This window comes from Haliotis rubra, unplaced genomic scaffold (genome assembly GCF_003918875.1).
Source record: "Haliotis rubra isolate DU_JTF1 unplaced genomic scaffold, ASM391887v1 Scf649, whole genome shotgun sequence".
NCBI classification, from domain to species: Eukaryota; Metazoa; Mollusca; class Gastropoda; order Lepetellida; family Haliotidae; genus Haliotis; species Haliotis rubra.
The window spans coordinates 11,461-28,612 of record NW_025767356.1 but is presented as its reverse complement, the minus strand read 5'-3'; the positions used below and the strand labels follow the sequence as shown (position 1 = coordinate 28,612).

Genomic DNA, 17,152 nt, shown 5'->3' with positions numbered 1-17,152 from the left:
TCGTGCAAGAACAATGTGCATTGAAGTTCAGTATTGAAATGATATTTAATTAGATGACCACTGGAAATGTGGATAATGGACATTAGTAGTATATACAATGGGGCTACGGGACCAGGTCCCCCCAAGGGCTCAATGTAAACAACTCAGCCCTTGGGGAGGCCCTAATCCCGTAGCCCCATTGTATTTACTACTACTGAGTTGCCAGCAAAATGCCACTGCAGTAATCAGGTAATTAATGGATCAACACCTTTCAGTCCTCGGTAATGCCTTTAGTTCCCTTTAGAGGTGTGGGGTCGAGATCACATATGATGTCACCACACCACAGCGACTTAATAGGTGTGGGGATGGGGGATGGTGATTTCTAAAGGGGGGACGCCAAGGGTGGGGTGTTAACGATTTGAACGTTACCTATCATCGGATACCAGAGCTCTCAATCTATATTTCAAAGCAGTTCAAATATGCAAGAGAATTTGATTGAATCAAAGCTAATATATTTCGCGAGTTATTTCATAATCTCTTTTGGAAAAACTATTTGTTGTGAATGTCTGTTAGGTTAATTTGGGACGAAGCGTATCTCTTGATACTTTTATTGATAAATTACTATTGGTGTATTTATCTCTGATACTTCTATTGATAAATTACTATTGGTGTGTTTATCTCTTGATACTTGTATTGGTAAATTACTATTGGTGCATTTATCTCTTGATACTTCTATTGATAAATTACTATTGGTGTGTTTTATCTCTGATACTTCTATTGATAAATTACTATTGGTGTATTTATCTCTTGATACTTCTATTCATAAATTATTGTTGGTGTGTTTATCTATTGATACTTCTATTGGTAAATTACTTGGTGTATTTATCTCTTGATACTTCTATTGGTAAATTACTATTGGTGTGTTTATCTCTTGATACTTCTATGATAAATTACTATTCTACCATGACTTCAGTAAACACAGGATTGTGATTGGTTAATTAAAGTCATTCAGAGGTATATAATCACGTTATACAGGTCTCTGATTTTCCGTGCGCAATCATACATGGTTTACGGTAATGTACTATTTTTGTCTGCCCACCAACATGGCGGACACCAAACAACCTACCGATGCATCGATAAATTACGGCGATTTTGCTGTCGGAAATTACACATATGTCTTTAAAGATGGATTTAGCGATGACGGGCTCGACTCACCACTTGCGTTAATCACAGCAATAGGTGTTTATACATACAAAAGTACTTCGAAAGCATGGAAACAAATATTCGGTCGAACAAGATCAAAACGTCTGCTTTCCGAATAAAACTTCAGCAAAAACAAATATGTTTACGCTGATTGATTCTGTGTTATGTCAGAATAGGTCCAGCAACAGACTGCTACATAATTTCCGTGTTAAATTTATTATCAGCTTTCGTCAATGATATCGCCACTGATCTTGATCCGGTAACGGAGGATGCATTAACATCGAACGTCGAAGAAATTTTAATGCCTTCCGTCCACATAAATAAACAGTTGGGATATCAATTCAAACAACATGATATTTGAAATTTGTACTGTTTCAAATATAGCGGTAGTAAAACACAATTACAGAATCTGCAAACCGTTCTGTTTGCCATACATATTTTTTTTCTAAAAGTATAATATCGTTGAAAAAGTTATTTAGCTTAGTCATGATCCCTCTTATCCATTACACTGCTTGATCTAAAGTAGTCTATTAAAGTATAATTAATTACCTTACTGTGTTTATGCCAGAGGTACACCCTCATGTCCTGATCCATCCTTTCGCAAATATCACCACAAATCTGGCTCTTTGTCAACAGACTCGCGAACATGCCAGCGAATCCGATTCAATTTGAATTCACTACACTTTGAAGCCACTAGGTCACAAAACACTTTCCGAAATGTAGAAAATAATATCCGTAGAATCGAATTTGAGCACAAAGTACCCACATGAGTGTGTAAGAGTCACCACAGCTGTCGCACGCAGACGTAGAGATGCGTGAAATCGTCAAGTTGACATGCAGGGCGCAAAATTCAACAGTATCTAAATTCGGTACAACACGGACTTCTCGTTACAGCAAAAGCGCATCTACTCTTAAATTTTGTACCAGTACCAGTAATTAGATATCAAAGACTATCTCAGTCATACAATCAGGTTAACCGTGCGCAAACTGTCGGAGGCTCTCTTGTAGCATCTTTCCAAATTTGCACGTAAATGTAAACAATGACTTCCGAGAAAAGATCAAGGCCATGAGGTTGCTGCCATTATTCTGGTGGGTAAAGCGTCTATGGTGGAATTTTCAAATGTGAACCAAGCTTTTTAAACTTATTTTATATATGTTTTCCAACTTATCAGTTAATGATTGGTGATTGATGCATTGAAAAAACAAAACGTGATTTGTTATTACTGAATCTGGAGTTTGTTAGTCATTGACGGTTTGCCACCAATCACCCCGTTTTGGGCGATGCCACTTGAGATTGGAATGCGAGGCCGCTTCACGTATTGACTCGTAACCAAAGAAAGAGCTCCACCTGAAATTGTTCATAAAATTGTCATGGTAGAATGGAGATAAACCTACTGTATAGGAAAATCAGAGGTATATAACGAATTTATAATAGCTCTAAATTGTTTATTTAAAACCTCACGCTACGCGTTCGGTTTTAAATGAAATTTAGAGCTATTATAATTTCGTTATATACCTCTGATTTTCCCACACAGTAGGTTTATCTCCTAATTGGTGTATGTATCTCTTGATACTTCTATTGATAAATTACTATTGGTGTATTAATCTCTTGATACTTCTATTGATAAATTTCTATTGGTGTAGTAATATCTTGATACCTTTATTGATACATTACACTTTGGACTGATGGTGAAATGGAACGATACAGTGTTGGTATCCAAATGCTTGTTTAGTTTATGGATTAAACATGATAAGCCAAAGTTGAGTTGTACTGATTAATCAAGCCATTACAGTCCGTAATGTCTGTGACTGTCTTCCATTCATAATATAACTTTCATTCACAAATTTGCCCTGATCAAGTCTACCAACAGATAATAAAGACAAGTATATATAAGTATGAACAATGTTGGCAACGAAGGGGGAATAGGTATGTCCAGGAAGATGGCGACCAAACTGGGTATTGTACCTAACAACGACGTAAAGGCCGTGGAATAGAGTCACTAACTGACCATCACATACAACGCCTCGAAACGTAATGTGCTTGTAGTAGTTTAGGCAACGGACGCTATGATTATTGTAGATATGGAGCCTGCAACCTCAGATTTGCATCACATATTACGTAGGTCTACCACATTCCTATTTCTTGCTTTTGTCATACAGGCCACGGACACAGGTCAAGGTTGTTGTTGTCTAACGTTGCCAACTCTATGGAGGCGAGACGCATACGCCAATACAATGTACACGAGCCTTTCAATGAATGACGTATTCTGAGAATGCTTGATGCAAATGTGTTCATTACTTGCACTGAGCATCAAACACTTGACACGCTTACACGGAATCTACACAGCTGCTGCATACCGACATAAACAGACTGAGCAAGATGTGCCATGTCAGTGATCACATCTTTCATGACTTTCGTTGCAAACAGAAGCAGTCTTAACAAACTTCAGCCATTTGTCCATAGTGCAATCATAAAGCTTGAATGTTCATGCAATAACAACATAAATTTAATGTTGAAGTTCAATTGTGTAGATCTGTGAGAATCATAATAAACTGATGGTATGATTTTCTCTCGACATTATTATCGTTAGCCGCTATTGAATGTCAACGTATTGTCAATACATCGCTTGTGGATACTTCTTGTGGATTGGATTTTGTCATTTTATGTGCAGTAATTACGTCATTAATAGCGGCGAGGTGGCGCCAGGTGGGAACTCGATACATGCATACGTAGGGGGCGGTAGATTGTGAAGTGAGTGAAACAGAAACAACGTTGTATTCAAAGGATATATTCCACCTTCAGCTGCATATACTCAAAACAAGTGTATACCTACAGGTACGTATATAAGTAGATATAGTGACATTACTGATTTCTGACAAATATTACGTACATGCTTCCCGTCAAAAGAAAGCTGACGTGACCTGTTGTGAGATACTAATATTAAGCATGTAATGTAGCCCTTGATATCAGTATGAAACATATGGCATGAAATAAAAAAATTCCTTGATTTTTCAGTCTACATATCAAATATTGCTGTTTCACGCCCTGTGTTGCCCGGTACTGCATGTGTGTAATGGATGACCAGATGCTAATGAAAAAGACATTATTTCTTAGTCTTATACTCTTCTGTTTATCTGTTTGATGATTATGATAATTATTTGTGAACTTTCGCTGTACTTAGTTCAACTGGACGAAACTAAACACCATTTAATATCAAATATTACCTTGTCAAAGGCTTAACCACAGATATCTTGGTATCTTGGCAGTTAAACATTGCATACAATAATAACGCGATTTGTAATCTGCCCTACATACAGGATACAAGGGCCATGTCAGTCGCAGATACCAAGCTGGACGAGCTGTCAGAAGCGACTACTGACTGCGTCGCCCGCCACGACCACGTTGTGCAGCAGTTGTTGGAACTGGCAAATGAGCTGGACAAGGAAGAAAGGGAGGTTGACATCGCCAAGATTGGCTTTGCCAGCACTGGAGCTGTGGGAGGAGGACTGGCGTTACTTGGGTTCGGTCTGATCTTTTTTACCTTTGGGGCTTCCCTCATCCTGACAGCTGTAGGGTCGGGTATAGCCGCCGTCAGCGGGGTTGGAGGACTGGCGGCAACGGTCACAGAGAAGATCATGAAAAACCAAAAGTTGAAGGAGGCCAAGGCAGCTGTTCAGGCCTATTCAGATTCAATCAAATCGTTTTCGCATGTTTTGGAATCGTTTTGTAAACTGCTACCACATGAGGACCAGGAGAAGGTGTGGAAATCATTGAAGGATAACATTGAAATGGAAATGACAATAAGTGTTATTTCAGACGGTTGCAAACTTGTAGACACCATAGCCAGCATCAAGAAGTTGATAACAGCGGCTAACAATGTCAAGGACGTAGTGGAGGGACTGCAAGGGGAGGGAACTGCTGCAGCAAATGTCGTAGCTGGAGGGGGGAATCTAGCCAAAGAAGGCGAAGAAATTTTTCAAGCTCTGAGTACTGGGGCTAAAGCTGTGCAAATAGCAGGCGTTGTCTTGTCCGGAGTAGGCGTGGTCATTGACATTGGTTCTATCATATACTATGGGATCAAAGTTCATAACAGAAAACCCTCCGAAGTTGCTGAACTCATAAGGAAATTGGCGAAATCAATGAACTAGCATTTGTCCAATGTTGTTAAATGTCAATACAATGACTTTATACATACTAAACTGTATAGTTTTGTTTAACTCTATCGGTCTTGTACATTGCTATTGATATCGGTTACACGATGCGCATGATAGCCCGCCTGTCACATTGATGTAGGTGTTCTGAATTGATGCGACAAGACTCACGTGACACTGATAGACTCTATTCACTAAAAGGCCATTTACCGTTTGCAGAAACACGTAGCGTTTCAACGTAATTAAAATACAGATGTAATTGAAATATGCCAGCTGATGATGAGGCTAACTACAAATGAAACAAAATCCTTCCTGAGCATGAAGCACAAACCTGAGCCTTGTGTGCAAATACTCAAATTCCAAATTGTCTAAATTAACAATTAATCAAATGATCAAATACGTTCTGTTTTAGATCAATTGGGGATATAACCATGACTGATGGAGATAAACAAAACCATTTCTGTGTTCTACCACAAGAATATACTATGAACCCTGGTCCCGATTTCTCGAAGCAAACTTAAGTTTTTACTCAAATTTCAAACTGGCAATTTGATAAAGCTGAATTCTTAACTTAACTGCATGTTTGAAATAAAAAGAGCAAAAAAAATAAGTAACATGTCCATTAAACTCAAAGAGTCTGATATATTTGATGTTAATATCAATTTCAGCTCATTCTGGGAAATATGTTTTCTGCGAGAAATCGGGGTGTGGTCCAACATTGGGGCCATGCGATCCGATGACACAGGACACAGTTTGTGTTATAAAACTGAGCATATTCAGGCGGCAACCTGGGGTTGAACAGTTAATCCTGGTATTGTTGATTGCTTTACTCGCTCGTATTTGATACAGTCTCTTTTGATAAGACATACCTATAGTGAACATGTGTTGTAATTCAACTGCTTTGATGAAGTAACTAAAATCACAAAGAGGTCGAATAATGTCAAATATCTGCGGCCACAATTTATTATTCACAACCGTGTACAGCATCGAGTAACACACCTGTAGTGTATATCATGTCATTTAAATAGGTGATGAAACAACGCAAAACGTTTTACAATGTCCATATATACTACTCACAATTTGCTAACTTAACTTATACGTAGATTTATAATTTGAAATTGTATCCATTTAAACTGGATAGATATTCATATGGTAACATATCTTAAGGGAAACAGCCACTTTAAGCTAACCGTATGCACTTGATACATGAGAAGCTCTTTTGCAAATGCTTGCATACAGGCACGATATATTTAAAGTCCGTTTCCCCCACATTCATGAATCCATGGATTCCGGTGTTTATATCAAGTTTAGCACTGCTCTTCGGGATTGTTTCTGAACGTAACCACTCGTAGTTGGGGAAACCATGTATATTAATAACGCTGAAATATATAACAAATCGTTCAAAGCGTTTAAAGTCCACGTGCTCGCAGTCACCGGCATTCAAGTGAACTGTTACGTTTGAATGTAACTGTCAAATCAACAACCCATCAGAAACGCTGAACCGACCACGTGCTTCAGTAGACATATCGTTCAGTATCCCCTGTCAATGTTTACAACATTCTCCAGTGCTTGTCCGTTCATGTAACGATTATAGTTGGCCAAAAACATGGACGCCAGCTGCAAGCGAACAATATAATTAATACATGCGACAAGCATGGTGTTGTCATGTTCAATTTTAAACAGGTCGTAGTATCATTGCATTGTGTTAATATGCTTGTTACTGCGTTTGTACACACGTACAGGTCAGGGTTACGATTGATCTTCGTCAGAGGCAACTAACTAGATCGGGGTATGAGATACATAGAGATTACAAAACGAGTGTCTGTCAGATATCATTTATCTTACAACGAATTGTTTCAAAACGTATTTAACGAGCGAAAGTGATTTAAATACGTTTCGAAACAACAATTTGGAAGATAAATTATATCTGACAGACGAGAGTACAGTAATCTGTTTCTTACACACCATAAAATCGCACCATTTTATGGTGGAATAGATTCAAATTTCATATTTTCTCATCGTAGCTGCGCAAAAATACACAACACAACGTTTATGAATGTAGCATAGACATTTTTCATGTTTTTAATAAGTCAGTTTGGTTTGTTTGTATAGAACTATTTTATAATTATTGAATATAAAATGGTGTTATAGTGTTTTATTGTTTACAAGTAAATTAAGAATAAAAATATTATATAAGTCATAAAAAGGTCACTAAAAATATTGAAGGTTGGTGGTAGTGTTCTAAAGTTCGTGGTTTTATGCGTATGTCAATCATATTGATATTTGGTTGTATTTGTCAAGTATGTCAGATGAATTTCATTTATCTGAAACGTTCTTATTATGTTTAGGATTCACAAAATATGCTGGATCTAGAGTATGGTCTCATTCTGGATTATTGTTTATCACATGACCCTAATTCCTAGCTTTCAAATTCCCATAATTCCCAAGCACCAATCTGAGCACCCTTGTAATAACACTTTAGCACAGCACAGCACCCAGGCAACAGGGCAACAAGGTCCACTAAACAGCATCAAACAGGTTAGTTAAATACTTTAACACTAAATTATGCTTAAGTGTATTTGTTCTTTTACATCTCCATTAAATTAATTGCAGTCTAAATGTTATTTGGTAATTTGTAATATATGGTCATGTTGTAAACCTACTAAACTTGGTTAATTGCCTTAAAGCCGAAGTTCATGTTGCATTGTATTACAACTCATGTAAAACCAAATAGCATTATAAGTAATGTTCTGTTTTTACAACCATTTCCCTAAGTTTTCTAAATGTATTTAAGTGCAATGGTTTTCTGTGTGTTCTGTGAGGGGAAAGCAGAAAAATTGTGAAAACATTGTCATGTTGATGAATGTTCTGTATGAGCAACCATGGTGCACAGCTTTCCCTTTGTATATGCTTACAATGGTTTTCTTTGTATTGTGTGAACGGAGATCGTCAGTGACAGTGAATGTATTGTCACAATGATGAACGATGTTTGTAATTGGCGGGTCACATATGTATCAGCACAACACAGTCTAATCAGTAAGGCTCTTTTCCACAAATGGGTAAGATGTATTTTTATATGTCAATTTTATTCCTTTTTTTCGGGTAACCTTTAAGGGTTACCAAATATTTATCTGGTTGTATGTCATGTTAATTGTGAACTTTATTGTCTGTCAGATATGTATACATATTGTTGTAATTTAATATTATTTGGGCAAATGTGTTATTTGGCAATGAATTATCTCCTTGGTGTCACAACCAACGTTGTGCATATAGTTTCATGTTATTATTATTTCCTTTGACAGTTTATAATGTGGTATAATTCACATGTGTAAATGTAAGACTACAGAATTAATTATGGTAAGCTAATTGTGATACCTATGCAAAACATTATGCAATGTGTAAATGTTTCTAAGAATGTTATGTGTGTTTCAGGGCTTGATGTATAATATCTGAATAAATCGCACCTCACCCCTACAGCGAGTCATGTGATCCATTGACATTACTTGGCGATGTAACCAGCCGTAACATGAATGAGTGACGTCACTTGGCTTTCTAATCACTACTCACAGCCAAAGTGACCCACCACAAAAAAAGTTTCTGCCACATTTTCGCGTCATCAAGGCAATAGTGATAATGCACAGTAGATAAGATAACAGAAAACGAATTGAACACTCTAAAACGATAATGTTACCATGTAAATGTGGACAATTTTAATTCTTGCAAGCAAAAAATGTTTGAGCGTGTGACGTCATCGTCATCGTTTTGTGGTTGTCGTCATCGGAAGATTGCTTTGGATATCTCTGCACATTGTCATTGGGGATCTGTACTTGTGTACCAGCTTACCTTCAATTTCTCCCATCGAATCGGAGCAAAACTATTGAGTGTGTGTCATTAGGTGTAACCCTGTGCTTGAATGTGACATTGCTGAGGTTACGTTCACTATCAATGGGGACTACTCTTCTTCGCCACAGCCTTCTCGTTTTCCCAGCCAGAAACTGCCACTTGGAATGTAATGGAATTTACAGAGTTGTCAGTATGAAATGTGAGTTGATTACATCCTGTATGTTATGAATACATGAACTTTGCATTATCATGCGTCGGAGGAATATCTTAAGCAGTGACTAATGTGGAGATAATCCGTTCCTGTACATGTTCGATTGAATAGAAAGGACGTGTCCCGCCATTTGCACTCATGAACCCTTGCAAACGTTCTATGTTGTACATTGTTTCAACGAGTGTGTTTCGGTTCTGATTGTCATGAGTGAATTTCATAACATTGGAATCACATAGTAGCTCGGAGCTGGAAGTGGGTCTTCATCATGTTTATCAATGAAAAATGTCATCTTCATCAATTCATCAGAGAAACGACGAGGCAACTCGATCTCAAAATGGACAGGCACTGACGTTATCGTGTCAGGTATTTTGGCAAGACCATACATGACTTGTCGCATTTCTCCCGTAAAATACCAATGTTGTACACTGAGCGATTTTGAATCCATGACTATAAATCAAAAGTTTAATAAAAGGAATTAGAAAATACATAGATTCGTGTTATATTTCTTCAAATTCTGTTTCATTGTATAAATACCCGTTTATGTTGCAATCGTGAAAATAACAGGTAGGTGTAAAAGGCTTTTTTTGGCACGAGTAACAGGTTTCTGTTCGATTGAAGCACGAGGAACTTATCAATGAATTTTAATCAGGAAAGTAGTCCGTCATAACATGACCCTAGGGCATCACCATGGAGTAGCCAATCACGGGATTAGAAATCGATCTCACACATATGTGTGTTACCAGTTTTCTCACATGGGTTTCTCACCCACGGGTATGTAAGAAACTTCATATTTCAGTGCTCATGATGTCAATCACTGGAGTTTTAGTCCAGATTCGACTATTTACAGACCGACATCATGAAGATGGAAAATTACACAACAAACGAATACCGCCAGTTTGCCTTTCACGGAATAGAGAACGAATCATCATGAAGTGCATTTCCACTACATGAATGTCATTGTTCTACAGTAAACCTTAAAGATCTGAGTGTTTATATTACTAAGTGTACCTTTTTGTATGAGTCCATACAATCACTTTGGTTAGATTCGTGGGGTGTGATCACCACGTCACTCTCTCCCCACAGAGGACTATCTCGAGACAAGGGCTCCTCCGTAAAGATGTCCAGCACAGCCCCCGATAGCCATCCTCCTCTAAACACAGATTTAGTCTCCGCAGTATTATGTTTCAATGGGAATAGATCACCTGTGATAGTAAGCTCTATTGTCATCTTTTAACATTCACGCATGTCGATAATTAGTGACTTCGAGGATGGATCCACTGTTGAGGTGTAGCGTGGATACCAGGGGTTGATTCCCTTACATGGACAAAACACAATATTCCACAAATTCACGACTTACTCGTGGTGACAGGGATCTAATCTGTACTGCAGAAAGCATGCAGAATATATCGGAATGACAATGATTACCTGAGTGCTGAAAGAAGACTCTCATCGTCAATTATGTCTCCGCGTCCAACGTTGATGAACAGAGGCTGTTGAAGACGATGACTCCACATCATATAATACGTACATTAGAGTGAGTGAGTGAGTTAAAACTTTACATCGTAAATTAGAACACACACAAGATACATAAATCATTAAACAGCACATCAAAGTATTTATAATACAAAAGATGTTTTCATTTCGTTTCACAATGTATAATGTTATATGTGTTTTGTATGTTTGTATTATTGGAAAACATTTGAATAGAAATAGAAACAAAATCATACTGCACATCATGAGCTGTTGGATGGAAACTGCAGAAGAAAGGGTGACCCACAGCTTCATTTCTCCTTACCTTCTTCCTACAGTGGGAAAGCACGTCTCCACTCAGAAGACCCCGAGTTTGAGGTGTAGACGGCAGAATGTTGACCAGGAAATCACAGGAGGACAGTAGTTCAAGCAGATCACATGGTTGTCTTTATATAAAACATGCACATTCCAGGCGACAGGACATCGAGTAGTTCACATTGTTGTCTGTATATAACATGTACAATATAGGAGATCATGTAGATCACAGGTTTTTCTGGATGAGTTCCAGTTAGATATGCTACAGTAACTCGGGTAGATAATATATGGTTGTTTGTGCCAAAAACGTACATATATTTTCTATACTTCTACAGGAAAGAACTGTCGTTGTCAATGAAAATCCTAACTGTACAAAGAGAGGTTCCTAAGACGTCAGAGTGTCGTTTAGCGCACTGTACATTTAAAGCATCAACATCTTACCGCAGTGGGAAGACTCCACCTCACACAGTGATACGTAGACATACAGAAGAACATCCTTATGTTATACCTGTACTCATCCACAAATGTCTTCCTGTCTTCTTCCTTGACTTCAGATCGTTTCAAACCCCACACAGTCATATCCCAGTATTTACATGCACGGGCAACTGAAAACCCAAACACAACGTATACAAACTGCAGTTTATTTCAAATAGTCATTGACTATCAAGATAACATTTGAATATATAATGTCGTTATGTACAAATATATTTGATCGACATCCTCCAGGTAAACAGTGACAAAGAATGACACCATTGTCGCTAGCCTTGTCACTACCAGAGGGACGGAGTATGTTCACCTTTACCCGAACACCCGGTATCATCAGTATTTGATTGTGATTCATCAACACATGCTTGTAATATAATTAATGCAATCGAATCAGCTTTTATCGTGGATGTCTTATTGAAATGGAAAGGGTTTTATCGCCTTTGTCTACATCTGCTGTAAAGCGAAGTGAAGAGATCGTATTTGCATACTGAGGTATTTTAATTGAGACAATTCTTTAATCAGTGCTTTTTATTTTCAACAGTGTCATCAAATATCCGATAGATAGGTGAATAATGTGGACATGTTTCTTTAGTTTTGTCTACCTTCGCTGCCAATAGCTCCCAGTCCCAGTGTCCCCACCGTACACGAGCTGAGGTGCTTCATCCCAGAATCGGGGGTTGTTCTGAAAGATGTTTTCAACAACCTCTACATGTTGTTTCAAAGATATTAGTCAACTCCGGTGAAAAGAAAGTATATATCTGAAAAATGTTTTTGACAAACTAATTACAACATGTTTAAAACATTACAAGGTTGAATATCGTCACCGAAACATTACCAAGCCAAGATCCAGAGTAGAAAGTTTACGGTAACTATACCTGTAACTGTATACATTCTCATCGAATGACCATTTTTGTTTGTTTATAGTTTAGCCAGCATCGATCATGCGTGTAAAAAAGACAGTGCTGTTAGACTATACATTGCTGGGTTTTGACATCGAATCATGGCGTCATATCGTGAAATGTCTATATCCTGATTTAGGGATGCACAAGGGAAGGTAAGTCAGGTGATGTCATGAGTCCTGGGTAAGGCCAGATTAAGACAATGGTGGTTTGAGTTTTTTTCTGATCCATGTGAGTCACATGTAGTACATACGAGGAACTTTTCGGAAATAAGGTGATATGCAAAATTGGGATTCTACCTAAAGGTATATCAGTGGTTAATCTACCTTATCAAGCTCATAAGACATTTATAAGTCATGTCTAAGATGTACACATGCCTGTCCCTCGTGCGTTGGTTTTGCTGCCTCTGAAAGTGTCGGAAGTTCATGTTGGCAGAGATGATTTGACCAATGACATACTGGGAGATCGGAGATTGGAACGTCATGGCGTTACGGGTCACCGTGATGCGGGTGGCAGCTGAATCAGGATGTAAATGGCAGCATAAATAGGCTTTCACACCACCAACTCAGGCCTGACAAAAACGACTCGACTTTTAAGTATTTTCAGAATGATTACTTACGTCCCGTTTGATCTTCAGCACTGCATCAACTCCTGGAATGAATGAAATCTATGTGGAAGTTTACATGTAGTATTTAGTTTTATTCAAAGAACACAAGCAGCTGCCGTGCATTGGAGGGTACACTCAACATTAATTGCATAACACAACTGAAAAGGGAAGGCGTCTCAATTCGCCATCTGTGCTACTGCAGAGTGCAGAACGTCGTCCAACATGTTAGTTACAATTTCCTGGGCATATGGTGCTGGTGTTGGTTTCTGTCGAGATTCCATCATCTAGTCTCATCCGGCGTTTGGATCCACCTCAGATTGGGCAGCAGGTGTAAGTTCTGACACACGTGTACTGAGGATCCAAAGTAGACTTCTAAATCTTTCCAGCAGGATCTGTCTGGGGTCTGGAGATACTCTGAGCTCCCTGTCACAGAAACATATCGTTATACTGTTGATATGAGCAGTACACACTGTTACTCTAGTAGGTGTGCATTAGTAAATCATCTGCGCAGATTGCTCAGTGATTCCTTCAGACACTATGCTCGACCTATATGTGTATCTATGGTCCCGTGGGAACCCAAACACAACACTATACAGTGGTTACAAACTTGTACACACTGCGATACAGTATCAGTAATTCAACAATCCTTTACAGTTTACTACACAGTTGGTAGCAGTGGTTCAATAAAGAAAACCTACACACTTTACTTTACAACTGATATCAGTGGTTCGATAAAAAATATGTACACAATACTACATTACTCATAGTGGTTCAATGAAAACAGTACACACTACTTCATAGTTTATACTAGTTACGTTCTGACTTACCGATCCACGATGTTTCTAGAAGGTGCAGTATTACAAGATACGCCTGACACACAGTGTTGTTATGTATACATCGTTTGTTTATAACTCGGAATCATCACTTACATGCGCTGAAACTAAACGACGGGCAAAGAGTCTCAGGTGACAAAACATATGTTATATTTGGAATTATACTTACTCAATAAGGGACCGATTCTACTACTTTTATTAGGTTGAGTCCCATGCAGGATTCGTACACACACTCCCGGCCAGCACACAAAGTCAGCGTGACGTGATCATCAAATGTACTGGGACTTCACACACTGATTGAGACTCAAATCCAACTCGAGACAAATCCATATACACTTACACCTGTGTTTCAGTAGAACCCGCCGGTGGTCAAGTCGTGGTTCCTGCTGCTGTAGGAAGGTGTTGATGTGGTCGTTTGGGAAGGCAGTAAGTACTACCGGTCTTCTCCGATTCTTGTCATGACGCTGAATAAACGAGAGGTGCTTGGGCACATGAAATAGAATTTCTATTGTGTCACAGATTAAATCCTTTTGTAATGTGAACAATCGACTCAGATGAGATTTATTATAATATGCAACAAAATTTGACACCAGAAATGGGCTTCATACATTGTATCTATGTGGGGAAACGAACCCGGGTCTTCGGCGTGACCAGCGAAGACTTTAACCACTAGGCTACCCAACTGCCCCCTTATATATACATCTTGAGTCGTATCCCAGAGGTTCAGTCGTCTTAGGAACTGGACTAGTGCTATGCAAAGTTGCTGTCCCGGGGCAAGCCAGAAACCCTTGATAGTGAGTCCGAATCCTGTTTGCCCCAATTGTGTTTGTAGGCTTGGCAAATTTCATCGTGTGTTCAATAGTTTAAGTATTGTGGTAAAGATCTGAGCCCTGTATTATTCTATGGTTTACTCTGACATCAAGGTGTCTCGCCGTGACCGGAATACTATTCAAACACAATCACACTCCCTCGCAGCTGGGATTGCTACTAAAAAACATGCATTCATGAAGCAATGAATACAGACCTGACGGTGATTTTAGCGTCTTTAAGACAGTCAGTGCCATGAAATCTGAGGGTCAAGAGCTATGTAGATATATTCACAGAGGCTTTGTCTAAGTCCAAAGACGGAATCTTACTGCATCCATAGTATTCTGCGCAGCTTGTAGAAATGTGGCAACTTTTTACCTACCCTTACAGCACTCTCTTATTAGATGGTGTTGACAACGGCCGAGTCAGGTTTTTGTGGTAGCCTAGTGGCTAAGGCGTTCACTCGTCACGGGTTCGGTTTCCCAAATGGGTACAATGAGTGAAGCCCATTTCTGGTGTCCCCCTGGAATATTGCTAAAAGCGGCGTAAAACTAAACTCACACCACATTTGATTTCCTATTGATGTGCCATTAATAACCCACCTCATCCAACCAGACTGAGTTTATATGGCCTTTTAGATCTAATCTCAAAAGATTTACGCATTCACTGTGACAATATCGAAGAGTGACGGCTTTCACATGAGTGTTTTGAGAGCGTTGACAACATTTTACCCATAGACGCTGCAGCACTCAAGTATGAATGTCATTACGTTCACATACAATATTGTCACACACTGTACTGAGGGGAAGCAGTTCGACCTCCACACATGGTTTGTTTGTTGTTTAACGCCCCACTCAGCAATAGTCCTGCTATATGGCTGTGGTCTGTAAACAATCGACTCTAGACCAGACAATCCAGTGATCAACAGCATGAGCATCAATCTACGCAACAAGTGTCAACCAAGTCAGCGACCCTGACCACCTGATCCCGTTAGTCGCCTCTTGAGACAAGCATGGGTTGCTGAAGATCACTTCTAACCCGGATATTCACGAGTCCATCCACATATAACTCTGCTATCCTCGAGTACATTTATATTGTGCTTGCAGCATGTTGGTAACTTCAGATTTAAGCATGTTAGGATCATTTAATTGTCAGATGTTCGCATATTAAATCTAATAATGTCTTCAAAGCAACCATGATACACCCAAGTGAGTAAATATACACAGGCCTTCGACGTGACGAAGAAACACATTGTCCTCTGGGCTACCCTCCCTGCCTGCAAATGATTCGTTATGAAATGGTAGTAGCGTATTGAATAAACATGATAATTACCTTGAAGGCAAACACCAGCCGTTAGTGGCGGCCATTTTGAAGACTTAAGGACGTTCTCAAAAAGTCATCTCAAATACCCATAACCCTCAAAGCATTTTTTTGAATATGACTTAGAACATCTTCAGATTAAAGTGTACATTTTTGTGTTTCTCATAATGTTTTAGATTTTAGACGTTCTAAACGGTCTAAGAATATTTATGAATACGAACCATCTGTACAATATGTGACAGGATCAAACATGATAGAAGCCATTATTGAAACTATATTATCATGAATAGTAAGTCAACAATTACGAGCTCGTGCAGCCTCCGAACACATCAGTTGGACGTTGTAAACATCGAAAACCAGAAGCCAGACTTGGTTACATTACACATAGAACACTGATGTCAATCACACGAGACAAAGACGGACTGTGATGTACTTACTGGAAGACAGAGAATGGTTGATCTTACAACGTTAAATGGACGGTTATCGACAAGACCTGGGATGACAAGAGTGCACTGTGGGTATTCCGATCACGAACTGAGGTAAGGTGACCGAGTCCTGAATCTACTTTGTGTGGGATAAGGGCTTGATAAATTTAATTTATTCATCACGATTAGTCAAGCATTGCTTTTACAGTGTTCAAACCAATTGCCCGGTTACAGAGATGTCTGTACGTATGTCTATAGCGCCACAAAGTGTGACAAGCTTTCCAAAACAGATGTTTTGTTTCGAATAGGACTGTACTCTCGGTTCAGTGATTTCTGAAGGTGCAAATAACAATAAATACCTTCGACCATCGCCCAACGCTCATCTGGACTTTGCAAAATGCATGACGGCAGCACTCAACAAGTCGCACTCTGGATGTAGATATTAGAGAATGGTTGGACTCAAAGGTTTTCATCTTGTTTTACCCTTTGACCTTCTAACTAAGGCTTTTATGAAGAATATCTAAATACAATAAAAACAGGCAGACAATTCTTTTCGTGAATTGAGTTGAAACTCCTTAAAAAAGAAGCGAGATGTGAAATTA

At 38.8% G+C, this 17,152-nt stretch overlaps 2 long non-coding RNA genes across 2 annotated transcripts; one reads left to right on the top strand and one right to left on the bottom strand.

The window, feature by feature from the left end:
- The first annotated feature begins 8,171 nt into the window (after positions 1–8,171).
- Positions 8,172–8,808, top strand: LOC124257060. The gene is made up of 2 exons (XR_006893177.1): positions 8,172–8,393; positions 8,767–8,808. It is a non-coding gene; the product is annotated as an uncharacterized LOC124257060 (long non-coding RNA).
- Positions 8,809–11,251: 2,443 nt separating this feature from the next.
- LOC124257058 lies at positions 11,252–12,290 on the bottom strand. Its single transcript, XR_006893176.1, has 3 exons — positions 12,262–12,290; positions 11,682–11,778; positions 11,252–11,304 (listed from the first exon to the last, which is right to left on the bottom strand). It is a non-coding gene; the product is annotated as an uncharacterized LOC124257058 (long non-coding RNA).
- Positions 12,291–17,152: the final 4,862 nt, after the last annotated feature.